General features: G+C 46.4%; 1 pseudogene; it reads left to right on the forward strand.

Moving 5' to 3' along the window:
* The first annotated feature begins 14,974 nt into the window (after positions 1-14,974).
* LOC103219292 (echinoderm microtubule-associated protein-like 2 pseudogene) lies at positions 14,975-17,344 on the forward strand (annotated as a pseudogene).
* The last annotated feature ends 205 nt before the right edge of the window (positions 17,345-17,549 follow it).

Consider the following 17,549-nt stretch of genomic DNA (forward strand, 5'->3'; position numbering starts at 1 on the left):
ATCGCTCCTCAGAATTCAGAGTCTTCAGTGGGAATGACTGAGCCAATTCACATGCTTGAGCCCTAGCTGCCAGGTAGGGGAGGAATGAATCTTCCCCTTTCTGCCTCCATGGTGGGAGCTAGGGCATTGCAGCCCTCCAGTACTACATACACTGGAAAATTCTTCCTAAATAAGATGGGGGATTTCATGCTGAGTGGACAAGTATAATGGCAAAGGTTCGCTCCAGTCATTTTAAAAAGTTCAATTTCCCTTTAATTGTACTATTATCCAACCCATATTTTCCTCTTTAGTCACAGGAATAATATGCCACAGATTGTAAAAGGCCGGCTCAGTTTGCCAACAGACTATCAAATGCAGCTCTGTGATCTGGCAGTTTAGGGACCTGTTAAAAAAGGAAATATGATAGTCTTTGCTCTGGCTTGTTCTGAGAAATCTCCACTTCCTTTACATCTTTAAAAGTCTATTCTTGGCCAGGCACAATGACTCACGCCTATAATCCCAGCACTTCAAGAGGCCGAGGCAGGAGGATTGCTTGAGCCCAGGAGTTCAAGATCAGCCTGGGCAACATAGTGAGACTTTGTCTCTATTAAAAATAAAAAAATTAGCCAGGCTTGGTGGTGGTATGTGTCTGTAGTCGCAACTAGTCATGAGGCTGAGGTGAGAGGATTGCCTAAGCCCAGGAGGTTGAGGTGGCAGTGAGATGTGATTGCACCACTGCATTCCAGCCTGGGGGGCAACAGAACAAGACCCTGTCTTACACATTACACACACACACACACACACACACACACACTATTCTTAGATAAGAGTGTAGTTTGCAGAATCAACTTCTTCCTGTAATGGACAGGTATTGATTTTGTCTGCTTCCTCCTTAACATTACTCCTTCTGTTAGAGATTCCCACTCTTCCCCATGTGATTAGAAGAGGCTAACTATGGGGTCGCTATGGCCTAGGTGACTTATATCTGGCCAATCAGAACACTATACCCTTCTGGCCACAATTGATTGGTTCAGGGATCAACATATGGCCCAAGAAGGACTAATGAGCAATGTCCCTTCTTCTCCCAGGACTTCTGCTGCAAATGTTGAGTAAAAGACTTTTCCTTTCATCTGGAATGGCCAGTCTGGAGTTAGCAAGGGTGCTATATTAGTTTCCAAGGACTCCTCTAACAAATTGTTACAGACTTCGTGGCTTAAAACAACAGAAATTGATTCTCTTACAGTTCTGGAGGCTAAAAGTCCAAAATATCAAGGTGTCAGCAGGGACATGTTTCTTCTTCCTTTTCTTTTCTTTTCTTTTCTTTTTTTTTTTTTTTGAGATAGGGTCTCACTCTGTCACCCTTCCTAGTAACTGGTATCACAGGCATATGCACCATGCCCAGCTAATTTTTTAAAAAAATGTTTGTAGAGACGAGGTCTTACTCCGTTGCCCAGGCTGGACATGCTCCTTCTGAAAGCTCTAAGGAAGAATTATTTCTTGCCTCTTCTAGCTTCTGGTGGCTCGCAGCCATCCTTGACATTCCTTGGCTTGTAATGGCATCATTCTAATCTCTGCCTCCATCTTCACATGGCCTTCTCTCTGCCTATGATTTTCTCCTGTTGATGTGTCCTCTCCTCTTATAAGTAAACCAATCACTAGACTTAGGGCTCACCCTAATCCAGTATGACCCCATCTTGACTTAACTAATTGCATCTGCAAAGACTATTTCCAAATAAGCTCAATTCTGAGGTTTCGGATAGAAATGAATTTTGGAGGTACGCTATCTGTCTCATTACAGCCATTATGTGGAAAGAGCCTGTCTGAGAATTAAGCCAACAAGGAAGCTAGAGGGTTGCACCCTGGTGTGCTGTATCAGACTCCCCCTGGGCTGACCAGTTATGTGACCTGGTGAATTACTCCTCCCTTTTTCCCCCCATAAGCTGATTTGAAGTGACAGAAAGAAACTGATTACCACTCCTTTTGCAAAATTAGAAAAGCATTTACACATGACTAATGTTCCAAACTTCTCCCCACTGTATTCATCCTCCAAAAGTCTCTGACAAGGATTGAGCAATTTCATTTGGAAATTCTCTTAGTGCCTTAGATTTACTTCATTTGGCTAGGAAACTAACTTATTTTGAGAAGCGAGATGATCTCTTACAATGTCTTCAACCATTCCTTTCTTATAATTTTTATTGTGGAAAATTTTAAAAATATACAAAAATAGAGAAAATAGTGTAAGTCTCCAAGTTCCCATCACCTCACTTCAAAAAAATCAATATTTAGCCATGTTTATTTCATCTATAGCCCCAACTTCCCTCCACCTCCTGCAGGATTAGTTTAAAGCAAAATTCAGATAACATGTACAGTAGTACCTGCTTATCTGTTGCTTTCTGATGTCTCAGTTACTGGAGGTTAACCGTGGCCTAAAATATTAAATGGAAAATTTCAGAAATAAAAAATTCATAAGTTTTAAATTGCACACTGCTCTGAATAGTGTGATGAAATATTGCCCCATTCCTTGCCATCCTACCCAGGACATGAATCATCCCTTTTTCCAGCTTATCCATACTGTGTACCTTTCCTGCTTATTAGATAGTTACCCATTAGTAGCTATCTGTTTTGGTTATCAAACAGATAACCAAATTTTGGTTATCAAATAAAAAAACATAGGATGTATGTAGGGTTCAATACAATCTGCAGTTTCCAGCATCCACTGGGGGTCTGAGAACACATACCCAAGGATAAGGGTGGACTCTTGTAATTAATTTACCCTCTTCAACCACCATCCTCAGCTTAAAATTCGCTCATAACTGCATTTGATAAGCTCTGTTGCCTGCAAGACAAAGCCAGGTACTTTACACATAGGAAGTGGACAATTGAGGTTTGCTAAGTAGAGTCCTTGCTCTCAGAATTTTCAATCTAATAAGAGAGAAAAGACAAGAACCTCCTCCAGGTGCTCACCAAACTTTAATGTGAATCACCTGGGGAGCAGTTAAAATGCAGATTCTGCTCAAGTAGGTAGGAACTGCATTCTGGAGTTCCAACAAGCTTTTGGGCAATACCAGTGATGCTGATCCATGGATCACACTTTGAGCTGCAAGGCCCTAAACCATCATGCAAAGGAGATAATGATTGAGTGCTGTATAAGGTAGAGATAATGGGCCATACTGTTTAAGACCTGGCTTGTTAAGTAGCTTACCACAGTTATCCAAATTAATTTTTTAAATATTCCAGAGTGAGACTAACATCGAGCCAACCACCAGGGAGCCACAAAAGAAATTTTATAAACTCTGGGAAGAGAAGGCACAGTTACCTACCAGCTCAGGAAACATATATGACAGACAGCGAACATGTCTAGCCAACTCAGGGCGACTCCTTTCTCCACAAACTTGCCCCTCTTTAGGAAGGGTCCTGTGTAGCCATGTCAGTACTGCTTGCTCCCAGCCCCCAGCCACAGCTGTCTGAGCCAGGGGTGAGCATCTGACCCAAGTTGGTCTAATCAGATGATTTCTCCTGAGAATTTAGATTTGAGATTCTGGAAAGCTAGTTGGCCCTGGGTGTGGCTGGAATTGAGATGATGTAAACATTCCACCTTCTGCCAATGCACAGAGAAGCAAAGAAAGCTGAGAGAACGAAACAGACCACAGAAAGAGAAGTGGACATAGAAATGAAAGAGAAATGCCCACGTTCCTAAGGCTTCCTTGCCCCCATTCTGGTCTTTCCTGAAGCCTATCAGCATTTCTTCCCATGGTTTCTGTGCCTTAGAACTCAATCCCCTTATATTAAAAATCTTCCAAGTGTTGCACCAGTGAGTTTCAGATCTTCAAAAGCAAAGAGACTGGCTGGGCGCAGTGACTCACGCCTGTAATCCCAGCACTTTGGGAAACTGAGGTGGGCAGGTCACTTGAGGTAAGGAGTTCGAGACCAGCCTGGCTAACATGGTGAAACCCCGTCTCTACTAAAAGTACAGAAATTGGCCGGGGGCGGTGGTGGGCACCTGTAGTCCCAGCTACTCAGGAAGCTGAGGCATGAAGATCGCTTTAACCTGGGAGGTGGAGGTTGCGGTGAGCCGAGATTGGGCCACTGCACTCTCCAGCCTGGGCGACAGAGTGAAACTCTTTGTCTCCAACAAACAAACAAAAAGGAAAGAAACTGAGAAATAAACACAGTTCTACAAGCAGGACGAAGTCAGAGAGGAAGAGAAGGGTAAGAGCCTAGAAATGCAGGTCAGTGTGGGTCCCCCAGGTGGGTAGGTAGGAGGCAGGCTATTCCTGATAGGAATGAAGTTTCAGGAACCAGCAAAGAAATTTCCTTTCTGCAGGCAGAGTGGAAGCCACCTGGTTCATGCTCCCTGCCTGTCTGGAGAGCCTTACCTGGGAATTCCCCTCAGCCTTCCTGTTTGTGTGGGATCAGCCATGCCAGAATGAACCTTGTTCCAGTCAAGCTCTGGGGCCCTGGTAGCCCTGCTTTCCTGCCACCTGTAGTCACAGCCTGGCCCTCCCAAGTGACTTGGGGAGCTGTTCCCAGCTGGCTGCCACTCTGCCATTTCCCTAATCAGCATGCCACTCCCCAGGTCCCCAGCCTGGGGATGTGTGGCTTGGCTGAGCTGCAGGTGGGTCCTGAAGTCCATGGCGATGATCTGTGCCTGGTCCTTTTGTTCCAGGTAGACGACCAACTTGTCCTGCCTTTTCCAGGACCATCCCAGTTTTAAAACAAAAAGTCCCAAATCCCAAGAACCCTCTCAGTTCTGGGGAAACTGGTAGGGTTAGTCACTCTAATTATAGAGACCCCAGGTCCTCAGTGGAAACTGCCTGAGCATTGTGCCCTGAAGATAGCATCCCAACCCTGAGGACCCCAGACCTCCAAACCCTACCCTCTTAAGGATTCCCACACAACCAGATATTCCTGAAACCCCCATATCTCTCCATAGGCCTGTGTGCAATATGAGTCAGATTAGATTCTGAAGCCTCCCAGTCTTGAACTGGGTGACCTGGGCATGTTGTCTAACTTCACAGTGTCTTATCTGGAAAGTAATACCAAAATAGCACATGTGCCTCATGGGATCATGGGAGTATTGCCTGGGAATTCCCCTTGGCTTCCTGATTGTATTAGGACCAGCCATATGCCAGAAGGCACCTTGTTCCCATCAAGCTCTGGGGCCACAGAGTCCCTGCCAGCTGAGGCTATAGTCTGGCCCTATAGAAAGTTTTATTCTCTCAGCTTTAATTTTTAAAATATTCTGACCATATAAAAGTCAGCAGTTACTTTCACACCCTTACCCTAATCTAGTCATTGCCTCCTCCTTCCCATGGCCCACCTCCCACTCTGTTGGGTACATGTCAGAGCACCAGTGGTATGGCCCAGTTTCTGCACAGGCAGTGGGAGGACCCAGGCTGCCTGCAGAGGCTTCACCTAGTCCTTCCTCTCTCTGGCCGTAGACCAGGGCCTGACTTCTGTAATCTCCAGGCTGAATCCCTGCAGGGGAAAGCTCATGGAGCTAGTTTGAAGGGCCTAGCAGGAAAGGGGCTGTCAAAGGACTTCAGTTACTTGGCCAGCCCTCTGATATGAGCAGAGGACCCTGTGTCTCTGGTCCCCATGTTCTTACACTTGTCAGCAAGAAGTTCCAGGCCAGGAGGGACTGTCCCCTAAGAACCCTGCAAATACGGAAGAGGCATGAGCACGTTTTGTGCATACACAGTGGGGGCAGCTGATGGAGTCCTTGCAGCCAGCTCTCCCACCTGACAATTGTCACATGGGGGTGAGGGCTGTCTGCTCACAAAGGCAACCTGGCCCACATAGATTTCTTAATCGCTGTTCACCACAGAGAAGTGTATACACTAATGTGGGCATTGTATGTCCCAATGACAGCAAATCCCAAAGCCCCGGTGCTGGGTTTCAGGCCCTCTACGGAGAAAACCCCAGGAGTGCATGGAAGTCTCACCACCTCTTCTGCACCAGCCACACTGAGTTGGCTCTCAAAGGCCTCTTGTGACTGTACTTTCTCTCATCTTTCCCCACTTTGATAAACGTCCTGGGATTAGCCCTTCTGTGTTCATTAGATGCGCAATTTGTGTCTGTCTGAAAAGCTACGTCTGAATACTATTTGGCATGAACTGAAGAAATGTGATCTGCTGCGTTCCCCTCTAGCCAACTCTCTGGAGCTAGCCCGCCTCCTGCCAGCAGGGCCTACAGCTCTTCAGCGGGGTCTGGCAGCCTCACACATTTGCTGAGGGGAGTGGTTGCACGCAGGAAGGTGGAGGAGGTGCCTGGGGTGGGACCAGGAACCCAGAGAAACAGAGGCAAAGCACCTTAGCAAATTGGCCAATAGATCTAGAGCCCCTGTAATAATTTAGGGACATCACAGATGCCTGTAGTGGGCCCCAAACCCTAGGGACAGGAAAAGCAGGTCCCCCACGCAGCTCAGGAGCCTGAGTGGTTACCTGAGCCCAGTGTCCTGGGTATAAACTGCAGCAGAGGTGATTCGAGAGAGTCCAGGGGGTAGCATTCCAGATCCCAGGTCTGGGAGGGATTAGTGTTGAGCTCTTGAGATGTGTGTGTTTCTGTGTGATGAAATAGGAGAGAATGGGTAGTAGGGTTGGGGAGGGCGGTAGAATAAGCTATACTGAGGCTATTCAAATGTTTCCTGACTCCATCAGCACAGGTCCTGGAATTGGGAAGCCAGAGCTTGCAGCTATGGCAATCAAGGGCCCAGTTAAAATATGCTGAGGAGCGTAGGGGAAGAGAGAATTTAGTTGGTATGGATGTGGGTGTGTCAACAACTTTCCCTAGCCCATATTCTCCAACCCAAGCCTTCTGCTGTGACCCCCTCAGCACTCTCCCTGCTCTTCTCTTAGGGCCACATCACTTCTCCTTGTATCTCTTCACTCATGTCTTCATCTTCTCTCCACCTCATCCCGACCCTTCCCAAGTCAGGGATCCCAAGGCAGGACACCAACCTTTTGTTCCTGAGAGTGAGCACTGAACTGGCCACCAATGAGGCATCAATAATGGTTTCCTGAATAAAGGAATAAATGAGAGAGGCTGGGAATTCAAACTTCAGTGGACACAGGTTCACAAGAAGATGGCAAATGACAGATTAGACAGAGGTAACAATGCAGGAGATCAGCTCAGGAGTGAAAACACCATCCTCAGAGTGCACTGGGCAAAGGAGTAGGTAAAGCCAGCTCATGACAGGAACTCGGGCATTTCAGCAGCCAGAATCTATCTGATGAATGGCAAACGGTGTTTCACATTGTTCCAAATAGTCAGCAAACAGCTTTTGAATCCCTACTTTGTACCATACTCCATAGGATGCCATCTGTTTCCACAAACAGAAGAAAAATATGTGCACTCCTAAAAAGGTAGGAGCAATCTGTGCTCTAACAGAGGTATACAGAGAGGGTTATACAGATTCAGAAAGGAAGAAGTTAATTTCACTTGGAGAAGCAAGGAGGGTTCCCGGGGATGGGGGTGATGTTAGACCTGAACCTGGAACAAGGTCTGCAAATGCATCCCAAGTGTGCTGTTTCCCCTACACACACACACAATCTGTGTGTCTATGGTGGATTTTTGCAAACTGATCCTTTTACTTTTTACTCTTTAGACTTGTGAGTGAGGTTTGTGAATGGAGAACAGTGGATGGTGTGGCTGAGAAAATAGGTTGAAGCAAACCTGGATTAGGATTTTGTCAGGCTAAAGAATGTGGGCTCAGGCCTGCAGAGGGAGAGGGACTTGCATAGCTGTGTTCAGGAAGACATTCTGGCAGCAGCGCACAGGGAGGGCTGGGGTGGAAGGCAGGCAGACCAGTCAGACATCTGTCCCAGGCAACAAGTGACGAGGCCTCCTCGGAGCTCCTGCCACACTTGGCTGAAACATCTGTTCAACACTCATCCCACTGTCTCTCTTGGAGCTGCCTTTTGACAGACAGCATGACAGCCCCACAAGCCTGCGGGTTCCCCACACACCAAAAGACAGCAGGAACTGTTTGTGGCCCCAGGCCTGACATGGTTCTTGGCAGGTGCTCATTATATATTTGTGGAGTTACTGAATAGGGCAGTGAAAAAAGCACAAGAGGCATACGGAGAAGGGCACCGATTTCCGGGATAACATCCTGTTTAGCAAGCGCAGTTCCCGAGGCCTGGGCATTGACACAGCTGTCTTTTGGTGTGTGTGGAGAAGTAGAGGCATGTGCAGGCAGCTCAGGCGGAGCAGGAGCCACAGCTCCCTCCAGTTGGAGTGGGAACTACTGTCATTCTATGTGTGTGTGTGTGCCTGTGTATGTGTGTCTCAGAGACGGGCTTGGACAAAGTGTTTGGCTCTTCAGAGAGACCTGGACAGACAGATGGGAGACTTCGTGACTTACTATCCTAAGATGTCTTAAGAGGTATATTAAAACTCTCCTTTTTTTTTTTTTTTTTTTTTTTTATGAGACAGGGGGTCTCACTATGTTGCCCAGGCTGGATTCGAACTGCTGGGCTAAAGCGATCCTCCCACTTCAGCCTCCCAAGCAGCTGGGGTTCAGGCACATGCCATTGCACCCAGCAAAAGCTCTTTTTTGGTTGCAAATGAGTAGAAACTCAACACAAGCAAGCTTAGGGAAATTTGGATATTTATTGGCTGGCCCATAGGATGCATTTGCGGGTAGCTGGAACCAGCAATTTCAACAATGCCAGACTCTAGCATCTGCTTGTCTCTCCACCCATTAGCCTCATTCTTGCAGCCTGGCTTCCTCAAGGCTGGAAACACGGCAGCCAGTAGCCTGGGTCTCACATTTGAGAACTTCCTCACCCAAGAGGCACCAAAAGCTTCCTTTCTCAAGTCCCAATGTCAAAAGTCCCAGGAAAGGACTCTGGTTGACTCTCCTTGTGTCAGGGACCTGCCCTTGGCCTAGGACTAAGAACAGTAGATAAAGAAGCAGGGTCATGTAAGAAGGAAGTATCTTCCACCAAAACCTCATTATTGGGGTGGGGAAAGGAGCATTTTCCAAAGGCCTCTGTCCTTTACTTATGTTAATTTGCAAAACTCCAATGGGTATTACCATTGTAATCTTTATTATCCTTGAGAATTATTACCTCAGAAAACCAAGGCACAGAGAAGGTTAAGCAACTGCCATAGATCACCCAATTAGTAAATGACTAGAACTTTTTTTTTTTTTTGAGATGGAGTCTTGCTCTGTCACCCAGGCTGGAGTGCAATGGTGCAATCTCGGCTTACTGCAACCTCTGTCTCCCGGATTCAAGCCATTCTCCTGACTCAGCCTCCGAAGTAGCTGGGATTACAGACATGCGCCACCACACCCAGCTAACTTTTGTATTTTTAGTAGAGTCGGGGTTTCATCATGTTGGTTAGGCTGGTCTTGAACTCCTGACCTCAGGTGTTCCACCTGCCTTGGCCTCCCAAAGTGCTGGGATTACAGGCGTGAGCCATCGCGCCTGGCCAAATGGCTAGGGTTTGATAAATGGCTAGCTAACAAATGGTTAGGCATTGATGGAGGTCGGAGTTGAATTCATTCAATTGAGCTTCCCCTATATCTTCCTGTTGTGTTATAGTGCCTATTCACTATGGGAGGGGAAAAAAGCAAGGTGCAGGGATGTGAGGAAGGGACAAAGATAATTCTCCTAGAAAAATACAAGGACTGGACTGAGGAGCCTGTGGGAAGTGATTGATTCAGTGTCACCAGGGGAATCAGGAATAAGAAACCCCACCACCCATCAATCTCATTGGAGAGATCTGAAAAGGGAAATTTCTTGCAAACTTCATCCTTCTTCCATCTTAACTTACTTAAAGTAAAATTTGATGAAGCCAAGAAAAGCAAATAAAAGAACAATGAGGTCCCATTTTCACCTATAAAAATTTAAGCAGGAATATAATAGTCGTGCTGGCAGGGGTGGGGAAATGGCTTGCTTCTAAATGGCTGGTGACAAGATAAAGTGGTCCAACATGTGAAAAACTATTTGATCATGAGGGTTAAGAGCTACAAAAACTTTCTTTACCTTTGACCCAGTAATCTTACTTTTTAGAAACAACTCCTGGAGTCACAAAATAAAATGCAATTAGTGTCGCATGCAAGAGATACATCTAAAACAGTGTTCCTCAGATAGAGCGAAAGTAAAAGGACAGGAAAAAATAGAAAACAAAAATAAATGCTGTACATGCAAATACATGCAGCAAGAAAACAGAGGTTACTGCCAGGCGCGGTGGCTCACACCTGTAATCCCAGTACTTTGGGAGGCCAAGGCGGGCAGATCACCTGAGGTCGGGAATTCAAGACCAGCCTGGCCAACATGGAGAAACCCCATCTCTACTAAAAATACAAAATTAGCTGGGTGTTGTGGCGCACGCCTATAATCCCAGCTACTTGGGAGGCTGAGGCAGGAGAATCGCTTGAACCCGGGAGGTGGAGGTTGCAGTGAGCCGAGATTGCACCATTGCACTCCAGCCTGGGCAACAAGAGTGAAACTCTGTCTCAGAAAAAAAAAGAAAAAGAAAACAGAGCTTACAATGTTAATATCAGACATGGCTGAATTCACCAAAAAAAAAGAAAAATCAGAAAACAAGACACAGAAGAACACCTTGTAATGATAAAAGCTGAAAGCTATGATGTAGATGTTATGCATTTTTATGCATAAAATAATATAGCATCAGAATTCATAAAGCAAAAAATGGGAAATACATGGAGAAATAGATATATAATAATAGAAGGAAATTTTAATTCATTTCTCTTAGCACATGACTCATCAGTAAACCATACAGTAAGTAAGGCTATAGATGACTTGATTTGTTAATTAATAAGGTAGATTGAATTAAAATATATTAAACTTCAAGGTCAGGCTTGGTGGCTCTGGCCTGTAACCCCAGCACTTTGGGAGGCTGAGGTGGGTGGATTGCTTGAGCCCAGGAGTTTGAGACCAGCCTGGGAAACATGGTGAAACCCTGTTCTACAAAAAAATACAAAAATTAGCTGGGCATGGTGGCACCACTGTGCCGTGACACCCTCAGGGGGTCTACATGGGCAGCAGCAACTCCATATCCTTTGGTGTGTTTTTCCTCCTGCACCTGGCAGATGGCACCCTTCATGCCTGATAACTTAATCAACTAATTCATTAATCCGTGACAGACCTGTCAACAATTACAAAAATAGCTCTAGAGAAACATGCAAAAATGCAGTGAGGGCCCAGGAAGAGGAGCATCTAATCCTCACTGGCTTGGAGCTGGACTTTGAGTGAGTAGGAAAATGACTTGGGGCTGAAGAAAGAAAAAGGAGTTTAGAGTAGAGCTTGAGGCTCCTGCAGCTTCTTGTAAGGCTGAACCACTATTTCCCCCAAGGCCATGCCCAGTGGCTGGAACACAGCAACTATGAACCTCCTCTAGAAGGTTCTCTGCAAATCCTCCTCTCTGCCTCAGCCTTCCCAGCCTTAAATCATTGGTCAGAGCGTTTTCCCTAAGGAGCACTGAGATTTGCCAGAGTCCTAGAGTGAGCAGTAATGGAGCAGAAATTAGGAGCCAAATGAGTTATAGTCCTAGCTTTTCTATTCTTAACTCCTGGGCTTTTATGGAGCTCTTAGGGTTGAGCTGCATTTTAAAAGCCCACACATGGAACACATGGTGGGTATAAGTGACTCACCATTAGAAAAAATTAAGTTAGGGCCCCAAGTCATGGCTGACACTAGAATAAATTCCAGATGGCTTAAAGATTTGAATGTAAAACATGAAATTGTAAAAATAGTAAAATAAGAAGATAGGTGAATATTTATAATTTTGGAAGGGAGGGAGAGTACAGAAGATCATTTTAAGTTTAACACCAAAGGCAGATAAGAAAGAAAAGATTGACAGCAGTGCAAAAAAAGTCCTGCACCAGAAGGCTATTTCAAAAGTGCAAAAATAAAAGTAGAAATAGAGTTAAGAAAGAACTGTACCCTAATGTTAGAGTTATTGGATACAAAGAAAAGAGGGACTTGGGCTACTTATTGGGGTGGTTAATTGAGCAACCGTATCTAGAGTATTTGTGTCAACTATCCCCTTACTTCTGACACTTGCACTAATCAGCCAGCTGCAGTGGGGATTTTCTCCACACCAAGCCAGCGAATGCCCCAGTAAGAAACTGGATATGCTCAAAGACACGACGGGTTCTCTTCTTCCCGACATACATCCCCCATGTATTTGTCCAATCAACACATTCTTCTTCCCACAAAGTTACTTTCTTTTTTTTTTCCTTTTTCTTTTTCTAGTTAGAGACAGTATCTCACTATGTTGTCCAGGTTGGTCTCAAACTGCTGAGCTCAAGTGATCCTCCTGTCTCAGCTTCCTTAGTAGCTGAGATTTTGAGCACGCTACTGGCCCAGAACCTCCCACAAAATTATGACATTCAGGCTCAGGAAACAGAACAGATGAGAACAGGAATGCACTAGATTCATACAGTGACTCATACCTGTAATCCCAGCATTATTGTAATCCCTCATAGCTGTAATTCCAGCACTTTGGGAGGCTAAGATAGGAGGGCCACTTAAGCCTAGGATGTCGAGGCTGCAGTGAGCCATGATTATGTCACTGCACTCCAGCCTGGGTAACAGAGTAAGACCCTGTCTCAAAATAATAATAATAATAATAATAATAATGCACAATTTAAAAATGAGCAAACAGATTGGGCACGGTGGCTACCACTTGTAATTCCAGTACTTTAGGAAGCCGAGGTGGGCGGACCACAAGGTCAAGAGATCGAGACCATCCTGGCTAACATAGTGAAACCCTGTCTCTACTAAAAAAAAAAAAAAATTAGCCGGGCTTGGTGGCATGCACCTGTAGTCCCAGCTACTCAGGAGGCTGAGGCAGCAGAAATGCTTGAACTCGGGAGGCAGAGGTTGCAGTGAGCCAAGATCGCACCACTGCACTCCAGCCTGGCAACAAAGCGTTACTCCGTCTCAAAAACAAAAACAAAAGCAAAAAACACAAATATCTAGAGTTACTAAGTGATTGGGTAAAATTAACACTGTGAAACAGAGCCATCAAAATCCATCTGTAGGCCGGGTGCAGTGGCTCACACTTGTAATCCCAGCACTTTGGGAAGCCAAGGTGGGAGGATCGCTTGAGCTCAGGAGTTTGCAACTAGCCTGGGCAACATAGGGAGATCCCATTTTTACAATTCTTTTTTTTTTTTTTAATTAGCCAGGTGTGGTGGCACACACCTCTAGTCTCAGCTATTCAGGAGGCTGAAGTAGAAGGGTCACTTGATCTCAGGAGTTTGAGACTGCAGTGAGCCACAGTCTCACCACTGCACTCTAGTCTGGGCGACAGAGTAAGACCCTGTCTCAAAAATGAAAAATTAAAAATCCACTGTGGGAAACCAGAATATGCCATCCCAAAACATGCCACTTTGATGTAAGGATTATTTTGAGTTGAAGGCACTTGAGAAGATTTACAAAGATAAAGACCCGCTGTATCAGGAAAGACAAAAGTTAACCACCAGAGACAACTTTAGAGCTTAACAACCTGGAGATGGCACCAAAGGAATCTACATAGCAAGCTCTACTGAATAGCCTGTAACTGCCATTTATTTGCTGTTCCACAATTTGCTGCCCTTAGAAATTCAATGTCCTTGTCCCTTGTCTTGCCACTTCTCTAAAAATTACGGTTCTTTGCTGAAGATGCTATATGAGCTGGAATTCCAAGCCATCTCTTTGAGGCCTATTCATTCCCTGGGTATTTCCCATGTGTATGTGAAATATACATGCTAATACACTCATTTGTTTTTCTCTTGTTAATCTGTCTTTTGTTATAGGGGTTCATTCCAACTAAGAATTTATAAGAGTTGCTGAAAAAATTAATTTTAGTTCCCTACACTGCCATCTGAAAAATAAACACCTAAGAATGAGAATTAATGAGTACTTACAGAGCAAGGCTTTAGATTAAGCATAGTTAATATCTTGACAAGATATGTGAAAAGATATTTCATTTACTAAAAGGAATTAAGCCAGGCATGGTAGCTCAAACCTATCATCCTAGCACTTTGGGAGGCCAAGGTAGGAGGATTGCTTGAGTCTGGGAGTTTGAGACCAGCCTGGGCAACATAGCAAGACTCTATCTCTACAAAAAATTTAAAAATTATCTGGGTGTGGTGGTGTGTGCCTGTAGTTCCAACTAGTCAGGAGGCTGAGGTAGAAGGATCACTGGAGCCCAGGAGTTTGAGGTTGCAGTGAGCTCTGATCTTGCCACTGCACTTCAGCCTAGGTCACAGTGCGAGATCCTGTCTCAAAATAAATTAAAAAATAGAATGAACTAAATATTGATTTAGAATTCAGTCTCCCAAATAAAAATTCAAAGGGCTTAATAACAAAATAGATACAACTGAAGAGTGAAAAATAGAGTTGAAAGATCAAGCAGCTAGGAAATTCAGGAGACTAAAAAACAGCCAGGTGTGGTGGCTCACGCCTGTAATCCCAACACTTTGGGAGTCTGAGGCGGGCGGATCACCTGAGGCCGGAAGTTCAAGACCAGCCTGGCCAACATGGCAAAACTGTCTCACTAAAAATTAAAATTAGCGAGGCATGGTGGTGGTACATTCCTGTAACCCCAGCTACTTGGGAGGCTGAGGCATGAGAATTGCTTGAACCGGGGAGGCGGAGGTTGCAGTGAGCCAAGATTGCACCACTACACTCCAGCCTATCTCAAAAAAAAAAAAAAAAAGAGAAATTCTCATAAAATGTAGTTCGAAAGAACAGAGGTGAGAAGTATAAAAGAAAAATTAGGAAGTATGGAGGATGAATTCAGAAGTTCTATCATACTATTTAACAGGAATTCCAGCATAACAAAACAGAGGAAATGTAGGGGAAAAAAATAAAGAAATAAATAATGAAATATTTTCTGGAGGTGAAAAAACACAAAAGCTTTCACATTGAAAGGACCCCCTGAAGACCAAGAAGAATAAACAAAACAAAACAAAAAAGACCTACACCCAGATTAACTATGATTAAATTTCAGAATACCAAACATGAAGGGAATACCAAGCAACTTTGTTTTATTCCCTTACATTTGTAAGTGAATTTTTCTAGGAAGAGGATTCACAACAATTACTCAATTCTCAAGTAAGTAACCAAAAGGAAAGTTTCAGAACCACTGCCCTCCCTGAAGCTCCGCCAGCCGCCGCCATGAGTAGCTTTGGAGCTGGCAAAACCAAAGAAGTTATCTTCAGTGTGGATGATGGCTCCGTGAAAATGTTCCTGAGGGGCCGCCCTGTGCCCATGCTGATCCCACATGAGCTGGCACCCACCTATAGCCTGGACACACGCTCGGAGCTGCCTTCTTGCTGGCTCAAGCTGGACTGGGTCTATGGCTACCGTGGCCGAGACTGCCGGGCCAACCTTTATTTGCTGCCCACCGGGGAGATAGTATACTTTGTGGCCTCCGTGGCTGTGCTATACAGCGTGGAGGAGCAGAGGCAGCGACACTACCTGGAACACAACGATGACATCAAATGCTTGGCCATCCACCCGGATATGGTCACCATCGCCACGGGACAGGTAGCAGGCACCACTAAGGAAGGGAAGCCGCTGCCACCCCACGTGCGCATCTGGGACTCAGTTTCCCTCTCCACCTTACACGTGCTGGGCTTGGGGGTGTTTGACGGAGCCGTGTGCTGTGTGGGCTTCTCCAAATCTAATGAGGGCAACCTGCTGTGCGCAGCAGACCAATCCAATGATCACATGCTCTTGGTGTGGGACTGGGCCAAGGAGACCAAGGTGGTGGATGTTAAGTGCTCCAACGAGGCTGTATTGGTGGCCACCTTCCACCCCACGGACCCCACTGTGCTTATCACCTGCGGGAAAGCTCACATCTACTTCGGGACCTTGGAGGGGGGCAGCTTGAGCAAGCGGCAAGGCCTCTTTGAGAAACATGAGAAATCGAAGTATGTGCTGTGTGTGACCTTTTTGGAAGGTGGCGACGTGGTCACGGGGGACTCTGGGGGTAACCTCTATGTTTGGGGCAAAGGTGGGAACCGTATCACACAGACGGTGCTGGGCGCCCATGACGGTGGCGTGTTTGGGCTCTGCGCCCTGCGGGACGGGACGCTGGTGTCCGGAGGGGGCCGTGATCGGCGGGTGGTCCTCTGGGGTTCTGACTACAGCAAGCTGCAGGAAGTGGAGGTCCCCAAGGACTTTGGCCCTGTGCGCACTGTGGCAGAGCGCCACGGAGACACACTGTACGTGGGGACCACCGGAATTCCATCCTGCAGGGCTCCGTGCACACGGGCTTCTCGCTGCTGGTTCAGGGCCATGTGGAAGAGCTGTGGGGCCTGGCCACACACCCCAGTCAGGCCCAGTTTGTGACCTGCGGGCAGGATAAGCTGGTGCATCTGTGGAGCTCAGAGTCCCACCAGCCCCTGTGGAGCAGGATCATCGAGGACCCTGCCCGCTCAACCGGCTTCCACCCCAGTGGCTCTGTCCTGGCTGTGGGTACAGTGACTGGCAGATGGCTGCTGCTGGACACGGAGACCCATGACCTGGTGGCTATCCACACAGACGGCAATGAACAGATCTCAGTGGTCAAATTCTCCCCGGACGGGGCATACCTGGCCATGGGCTCCCACGACAACTTGGTTTATGTGTACATGGTGGACCAGGGTGGCCGCAAGGTCAGCCGCCTGGGCAAGTGCTCGGGCCATTCCAGTTTTATCACCCACCTGGATTGGGCCCAGGACAGCAGCTGCTTTGTCACCCACTCTGGGGACTACGAGATTCTGTACTGGGACCCGGCTACCTGTAAGCAGATCACCAGTGCAGATGCTGTGAGGAACGTGGAATGGGCCACAGCTACTTGTGTCCTGGGGTTTGGGGTGTTTGGGATCTGGTCCGAGGGGGCGGATGGCACTGATATCAACACTGTGGCCTGCTCCCATGATGGGAAGTTGCTGGCTTCAGCTGATGACTTTGGCAAAGTTCACCTGTTTAGCTACCCGTGCTGTCAGCCTCGAGCCGTCAGCCACAAGTACGGTGGACACAGCAGCCACGTGACAAATGTAGCCTTCTTGTGGGATGACAGCATGGCCCTGACCACGGGGGGCAAGGACACCCGTGTGCTACAGTGGTGGGTGGTCTGATGAGGCCAGGGAAGAGTCAGGTGTCAGGGCAGGAATTCTATTTTCAGGAGATGTCTATTGCCGAGTAGAGTAATATATACCCAGAGTATGTCTACAGCAGAGGGGTTTATGGGGGCGGGAGGGTAGACTGACAGAAGTCTCTATTTATCTGGGTGGGATGAGGGAATCACATTGCTTTGGGGATCCACTGGTGTTTGGTTTGGGGTGTTTTTTAAGTTTTTTCTTTTATATCATCCAGAAATAAAGACACGTGCACTATGGTGAAAAAAAAAAAAAAAAAGGACCACTGCCCTCTATGAAGTCAGCTTCTCCAAGAAGGTTATCTGGAAAGAAGCTTAACCCCTAAGTGAGACCTTCCCCCAAAGGTTGCAAAGGTTACTCCACACATCTAGTTCTGTTTACTCATTTTTTTTCTTCACACCTGAAGAAGGAAAGTTTAGCCACACTCAAAACCTTACTGTCCTTACTTCAGACAACA

The sequence above is a fragment of the Chlorocebus sabaeus genome, chromosome 12 (genome assembly GCF_047675955.1).
Source record: "Chlorocebus sabaeus isolate Y175 chromosome 12, mChlSab1.0.hap1, whole genome shotgun sequence".
Lineage (NCBI taxonomy): Eukaryota > Metazoa > Chordata > Mammalia > Primates > Cercopithecidae > Chlorocebus > Chlorocebus sabaeus.